The sequence below is a fragment of the Hylobates moloch genome, unplaced genomic scaffold, assembly GCF_009828535.3.
Source record: "Hylobates moloch isolate HMO894 unplaced genomic scaffold, HMol_V3 SCAFFOLD_2, whole genome shotgun sequence".
Taxonomy (NCBI): domain Eukaryota; kingdom Metazoa; phylum Chordata; class Mammalia; order Primates; family Hylobatidae; genus Hylobates; species Hylobates moloch.
The window spans coordinates 121832840-121841543 of NW_026652277.1; positions in this window are offsets into that span (position 1 = coordinate 121832840).

Consider the following 8704-nt stretch of genomic DNA (forward strand, 5'->3'; position numbering starts at 1 on the left):
GTCTTCATTTTATTTCCTTTCTTCTTTATCATGTGATATAAGATTTATTGAGTTCATATCAGCATGTAAATGTTGTTAACTTTATGTAAGAGTATTTGGGTTGGGGATTGGTGCATTTCTGGTTGTATAAAGGATAGTTGTATTATGTTAGGCATAATTATGACATTGTCTTTATTTGAAGATTATGTATGATCTCAGGAGACGTGTATGGGCTCAGGTTGACAAGGGGTGGACTTGTGATGGTTAATACTCAGTGTCAACTTGACTGAATTGAAGGACACAAAGTATTGATCATGGATGTGTCTGTGAGGGTGTTGCCCAAAGAGATTAACATTTAAGGAAGTGGGCTGGTGAAGGTAGATCCATCCTTAATCTCGTGGACACAATCTAATCAGCTACCAGCAAATAGAAAGCAGGCAGAAAATTGGGAAAAGGAGAGACAGGCCTAGCCTCCAGTCTACATCTTTCTCCCATGCTGGATGCTTCTTGCCCTCGAACATCGGATTCCAAGTTCTTCGTGTGTGTGTGTGTATCTCCTATTAGTTCTGTCCCTCTAAGAGAACCCTGACTAATAGAGTGTATTTTTCTGGTGTTAGTGTCAGGGTGATGCTGCCCTCACAAGGAGTTAAGAAATAGTCATTCTTCTGTTTTTTGGAAAAATTTGAGAAGGATTGTTATTCATTATTCTTTAAATGATTGGTAGAACTCACCTATATAGCCATCTGGTCCTGGGCTTTTCTTTGTTGAGGGATTTCTGATTATCGATTCCATCTCTGTATTTGTTACTGGTCTGTTTAGGCTTCTTATGTCTTCCTGATTCAATCTTGATAGGTTGTATGTTTCTAGAAATGTATCTCTTTCTTATAGATTGTCTAGTTTGCGGGCTTCAATTCTTTATAATGGTCCCTTATGATCAGTTTTATTTCTATAGCATCTGTTTTAATGTTTTGTCTTTCATTTCAGATTATATATGTTTTTGTCTTCTCTCTTTTTTTCCTAGTCCAGCTAAGGTTTGTCAACTTATCTTTTTAAAGAACCAACTCTTAGTTTTGTCCATTTCTTCTACTATTTTTCTATTCTCTATTTCTTTTATTTCTTGCTAAATTTGTTTCATTTCTTTTTCTAGTTCATTGAGGTGTGAAATTAGCTTGTTTATTTGAAGTCCTTTTTTTAAATATAGGCATTTATTGCTATGAACTCTCTTAGTACTATTTTGCTGCATTTTATAACTTTAGGTATGTTGTGCTTTTATAATTTATCTTGAGTTTTTTCATAATTTCCCTTTTGATTTCTTCTTTGACTCAACAGATGTTCAAGAATGTGTAATTTAATTTCCATGTATTTGTGAATTTTTCTATTTTCCTCTTGTTATTGATTTCTAGTTTTATTCCTTTGTTGTCAGAAAAGATACTTGGGATGATTTTATTCAACTTTTGTCAAACTTAGCAGACCTACCATGTGTTCTATCTTAAAGAATGTTCTATGTGCACTTGTAAAGAATATGTATTTGTCTTCTATTAAATTGAATGTTTTGTATGTGTTTATTAGGTCCATCATTTGGTCTACAATGTCAAGTTTACTGTTTTCTTATTGATTTTCTGACTGGATGACTATCAATTATTGTAAATGGGGTATTGAAGTCTTTTACTATTATTGAATTGCTGTCCATTTCTCCCTTCAGATCTGTCAGTGTTTGCTTAGTATATTTGGTTCTCTGATGTTAGGTGAATATATATTATTATTATTGTATCTTTGTGTGAAATTTATTCTTTATCATTAGGTATTCACTTTATGTATCTTATGATAGTGTTTGACTTCAAGTCTATTTTGTCTGATATGGATATAGCCACCTCTACTCCTTAGCATTTGCATGGAATATCTTTTTCATCCCTTTACTTTTAGCCATGTGTGTGCTTAAAGCTAATGTGGGTCTCTTGTAAACAGCATGTAGTTGGAGCTCTATTTTTCATCCATTCAGTCACTCCATGTTTTGATTCGGCCATTTAATCCATTTACTTTTAAAATAATTATTGTCATGTAAGAACTTACTGCTTCATTTTGTTGCTTTCTGTCTGTTTTGTAGTTCCTTTTTCATTTCTGCCTTTCTTACTGTCTTCCTTATGATTTTATTTTTGTAGTAATATATTTTGATTACTTTTATATTTTCATAGCCATTTTCAGTTTTTTTTTGTGACTGCCTATAGACATGCACAAAACTTCTTCTTGTTATAAAATATATTTTGAGCTGGTAACAACTTCAATGGCATACAAAAACTGTATACTTCTATCATTTTGAGTTTTTTGTCAGGAAGTTCATAGATTTCTAATTTTTAGGGTTCATTACTAGAAGTTTCTTTTATTCCTTGAGTGGTGTCATGTTTCTGATTCCTCATTATTTTTGTAGCTTTGGTGTGTGTATATTTGAAAAAGTAGTCACCTCTTCCATTCTTTACTGACCGGCTTTGTCAGCCAAAGCCCCTCACCAGTCAGCACAGCCACAGATTCTGGGCAGGCTGAGTGGCAGTTTCCAAGGGCAGCCCTGCTGCTGGAGTCCATGAATGTGAATGCCTGGCATTTGTTCCTTTTGGGTTCCCTGAAACCTGAGTCCATGGAGGTGGTCCTGGAGCTTGGATCTGCAGGGGTGGGCCTGGTGCCAGGATCCCCTGGGGTAAGTCTGGCACATGGGAATGGGCCTGGCACTTCAATTCACTAGGTTGGGCCTGGGACCAGGGTCCATGACAAGATAAGATGCTCACTTCATTCTCTTTCCCCCATGGGAGAATTCCTAGGATGAAGGGATCTTTGTTGATACTGCACAGTTATTTGAGTTCATTTTCTGTTTCTCATAACAGAATATCTGAAACTGGGTGATTTTTAAATGAATAACATTTATTTCTTAAAATTATGAAGGCTGGGAAATCCAAGGTCAAGAGACCATATCTATTGATGGCCTTCCTGCTGGCGGGTACTCTTTGCAGAGTCCCAAGGTGATACAGGGAATCACATGGCTAGGGAACTGAGTGTGCTATCTCAGGTTTCTCTTCATCTTCTTCTAATGTCACCAGTTCTACCCTCATAGCAATCCATTAATTCATTAATCTATGAATGAATCCATTTATGGAGGCAGAGTCCTTTGACCCAATAACATCTTTAAGGCTCCACTTCTTAATACTGCCACATTGGGGATTAAATTTCAACATGAGTTTTAGAAGGGACAAATATTCAAACCATAGCAAGGGTTTTGGGAACCAGTGATTGGGTAAAGTGAAACTGTCTTTCCTAACCTCTTTAATATGTCTTTTCTTATCTCTGTGCTCCACCTGGATTTTATAATCTGTCACCTGGATTCTGGAGCTCTCATGAAGATACTGTGATTCATGGATGGTTGTCAAATTTGTTTTCTCTAGGAGAACAAAGCTGTAACTTCCTATTCTACCATCTGCTGATGTCACACTCCTAAATGGTACTGTTTTAAAATTGATTTTTGTATATTAATTTTGTGTTCTAAGATGTTGTAAACGTATTACTGTAAGGAACTTTTTTGTAAATTCTTAAGGACTTGCTTTGTAATCAATTATGACTTCTACAAATAGAATTTGTTTTATTGCTCTCTTTTTAATCTCTATATACTTAGATTTTTTTGCCTTGTCTTATTACATAAGATATTCAATACAATAAATAGGTTTGGTAATAGTAGATATCCCTGCCTTGTCTCTAATCTTAAGACAATATTGTTCAGTCTTCCACTGTTAAGTATGATGTTAATTATAGGTTTTTTGTAAATATACTATGTCAAATCGGGGAATTTCTCTTCTCTTCCTAATTTGCTGAAGGTTTTTATGATAAATTAATGTTTAATTTTTGCACCTGCTTTTTCTGCTTCTGTTTAGATTATAAGTGATAATATATTAAGGATTAAAATAGAGTCAGTGTGGCTGAAACATAATGTACAGATTTAGAAAATAAACCTTGATCATTGGTAGTTCTCTTTGATTGCTGCCCTTTTTTATTCTCTCTTTCTCAGGACTTCTGAATATGTGTTCTTCAAGACAACAGCAATGAAATTAGATATTCAAAATCCCTATTAGCACAACTAATTCAAAAATTATTTAGTGAATTGCAATGATTAATTGCTCAGCATGTGGTTTTAAGTAGATGCTATGCTCTAAGCACTGAAATTTTTTTGAAAAACCAACAGCATACATTACATGATCCCTGCCCTTTAGAACTAATGGTTTAGTTGGAGAGGCTGACCAGAAATGGTTCAATTTCAGTAGACTGTGTCAAACACCAAGATAGGAGTACACAAAAGAGTGTTAGAAGACATAGAAGAGACAACTAATTAAGGGTTAAGGGGTCGAAGATGGCTTCATGAAGAGAGTGGGAGGTATTAATAGAACATTACTATTTCCTTATGCTATTTGTGTAAACTTATTTGAATGTTCATAAAGGTCATTGAGCTTCATCATGAAATTTTGATAAGTTAATGTAGTTTAAGTTTTAGAAAAAGAATTACTACTATTACTATTGATTACTTTCATGTCTTTAAATTTTTAAATAAGATTTTTCTTATTGTAAAAGCAATATGAATTCACTGTAGAATTTTGAACACTCAAAAATAATAAACACAATAAAATAACATTCCTAACTTTAATCCTTAAATGTAACTAATCTGAATATTTACTATATGCTTTTTATCCATTAATACATACATAGATTAATGTGGTGATATAGTGATTTTTACTTGCTTATACATCTATTGCATATACAATAATAACTATTTTCCAATATCATATTAATGTGCTATAAAATGCAAGTTTGATGACTGTAGAATATCCAGTAGATGAATATACCATAATTTGTTTCACCAATCCCCAGTTATTGGGCACTTGAGTTCTTTCCAACTGTAAATGTATAAATAGCATGGTGATTTGCATTTTGGAAATTAAATCTTCACATGCATTTTTAATTTTTTTCAGGGTAATTCTTAAAGTTTATTGATTTAGTAAAAAGTAAAAATATTATAGAAATTTTGCTTATTTGCCAAATTTCCCTCCAGAGAAAACCATATTGATGTATCTTTCTCCCAGTAGCTATGTCAAAAATTGACATTTTTTATTTCAACAGCACACCTTCATTGACACTGTTTATTACAAACAGTTTGAATTGCCAGAATTTTGGTTTAAAAGGACATTCTATTGTTTAAACTTGCATTGTTCTGATTATTAGAGTTTTATGGAGTTTGGCCAGCAAAATTAAAATGTATAGTAATAAAGTAATGCTACTGAGTTTAACCTGTTACTTCTGGAAATTTTTCCCATAACATTATAGCCATACTATTTTCATAACCATCGTGTAACTATCAAAACCTGGTCTTAATTATAATGTTTTTATGTTCACATATTGGATACAGAATTATAATAATAAAATATTTTTTATTTAAAACAATCTGAATTAAATTTTTCAACTACTAGAAATATGAATGGCACTGTATTTCTGAAAATACAGTTTTCCTAAGTAACAAAAAATTATTTTCAATGGACATATCTTAAATTGTACTTAAAACTCTACAAGCGCATAATACATTTCTAAATATTGGTATACACTGGGAGTAATATAATACCTTTTAAAACATACCACATACAGCACTACTGCTATAATTACTCCATAAAACACACATTGTGCCTGCCTTCCTACACTGAGTATTACAAAATAGCTTCACTGGCTAGGGTAGTGGCTTGATATATTGTTAATAACATATCCTGACACAACTCAAAATGTGGATCATTAGGCATAATTTTATAGAAAGCATCAAAATATGCTTGCAATGATATCAGAAAGGAAAACAAAACCATGATTCTGCCCAACTGCGGTACTGCACTGTTACAGAGCAATTTCTCCTTGGATTGCACACCTGCTTTCGGGCCCATTAAGTCCTGCTGTCTTTACAAGGAATTGAGGTTGTAATGTCTTTCCCCAGTGCATATTTTTATGGGACCATGCATAACAAGAACACATAAAGTTCATACGAACGAACATGCTGCCAATCTCATTTTTAATATGTCTGATCTGACTAGAAAAGAAAAATACTCACCTTAGAAAATAAATCTCTTAATTGCTTAAAGCTCTGTAGCAGTTATTTCCTGACATATATTGCAAGAATTCACAGTAGCTGTGTGGAATCATTATTCTGTTCACTTACACATTCCTAGAAACATGATCTGATATCATTTTTCATAAAGAAGCAGTATTTAGGAATAATAATGTGCACATCAGATCTATTTTTGTGCACATCAAAATTCCACTGTGCCAAGCCCCTGCAGTCACCTGTCATTAAAGTAATTCCAGTAAGCTGCATCTCCCATTTCTCTGCTGTGCACAGACCACTTCTCAACATATTTTCATGGTTTGCAGAATATATCAAGAGTTAGCTAAGAAATCGTTTCAACAGTAGACTTCCACTGGGAATGTCAATAAACTAAGGGCATTTTGGCCACACTATCTGCATTTCTGAGTTTTATTTGCAGGACTAAATAAGTTTGAGATGGAAGAAGCACTGATCTGTACCTAATGGAACAATGGTCTTTCATCACAGACATATGTACATTGAAAAGGTGAGGTGGTAGCTGCAATAAAATTATACAGTTGGGTTCTAGAGCGGCTCTCTTTGAAATTTAATCTAATCAAGAACCCAAATCTGTAATTTTTAAGACCTTTAAATTTTTTGATGCAAAGTTTTAAAAGTTAATGTTATCATACTACTTTTATTATAAATACATATATTGATTTTTTTTTACTATCTTGTCTTATTAAGTCAGCTAAGATTAAAAGTCAAGTAAAACTGTCCTGGCTGGCTAATTAAGGTCAAAATGGTCAACCCATTTTCCCCATGAAAATATAATAATTATTTATACTGACATTTGAAAATATTAAGTGACATATATAAAATTATTTTTCTCTCAGTATTTAGAAAATATTGCAAAGGGATAAGTGTATATCAGAAGCCTATTTTTCAATTATTAGGAGAAAATGGTATCTAATAAAAGGGAATAAATGGCAAATCCAATTTCTGATTTAACTTTGAACAGAACAACTTTTATATATTATTTTGAATTTTTGTTTAATAATATGAATTTCAAAGAAATAATCAGAGATATCTTGGGAAATATAGGTGTCATGTTGACCAGAAAATAATCTGAATGTCATTTTTAAAGTCTTATGTATTTTACTCATTTTATTCCTTTTCTCGTGTTTTATATCAATATATTCTCTCCAGATTTTGTGGACTTGAAACTGTTATTATGAGGTGGCAAGGTGGAAAAAATGCAAGCTCTTTTCAAGGACAGAGTCAAGGTACCAAAGGGAAAATCAACCAGAGAAAGAATAACCATCTGTTCTGTTTCCTACCAAAATGTAAAAACATGTTACTTCACAGCAAAGGAAGCATTAAAAATTATTCTTAGAAAAACTAAATAGGTCCAACTTCAATAAATACCTATAATATTATTTAATTTACATTGTTATTTCAGTATAGCAGTTGACTTAATATAGTAAGTTCTTCACATCTCTTCATCGCAATGAACATGTGTAAAGACATTTAGGTCAAGTTTTGAGTGAGAAGAAAATAAATTATCTGTGTAGCTCAACCGAAGTGAAATAAGTAATAAAAACAGTCAATGTCTAAGGCTTTTATCACAAAATCCTAGTGAGTTTTTAAGTTATATAATACCTTGATGAGCATGCTGACTCAGAATTTTCAAATTGTATCAAGAATGTTTTGTGACATAACTGGGAGGACTATCTGCCTGTGCATACTATCAAGATTTTGTCCTCTGTGACAGAATCAAATTTTCTTTTCTTTTTTTTTTTTTTATTATACTTTAGGGTTTTAGGGTACATGTGCACAATGTGCAGGTTTGTTACATATGTATCCATGTGCCATGTTGATTTCCTGCACCCATTAACTCGTCATTTAGCATTAGGTGTATCTCCTAATGCTGTCCCTCCCCCCTCCCCCAACCCCACAACAGTCCCCGGAGTGTGATGTTCCCCTTCCTGTGTCCATGAGTTCTCATTGTTCAATTCCCACCTATGAGTGAGAACATGCGGTGTTTGGTTTTTTGTCCTTGCGATAGTTTACTGAGAATGATGTTTTCCAGTTTCATCCATGTCCCTACAAAGGACACGAACTCATCATTTTTTATGGCTGCATAGTATTCCATGGTGTATATGTGCCACATTTTCTTAATCCAGTCTATTGTTGTTGGACATTTGGGTTGGTTCCAACTCTGTGCTATTGTGAATAGTGCCGCAATAAACATACGTGTGCATGTGTCTTTATAGCAGCATGATTTATAGTCCTTTGGGTATATACCCAGTAATGGGATGGCTGGGTCAAATGGTATTTCTAGTTCGAGATCCCTGAGGAATCGCCACACTGACTTCCACAATGGTTGAACTAGTTTACAGTACCACCAACAGTGTAAAAGTGTTCCTATTTCTCCACATCCTCTCCAGCACCTGTTGTTTCCTGATTTTTTAATGATGGCCATTCTAACTGGTGTGAGATGGTATCTCACTGTGGTTTTGATTTGCATTTCTCTGATGGCCAGTGATGATGAGCATTTTTGCATGTGTTTTTTGGCTGCATAAATGTCTTCTTTTGAGAAGTGTCTATTCATGTCCTTCGCCCACTTTTTGATGG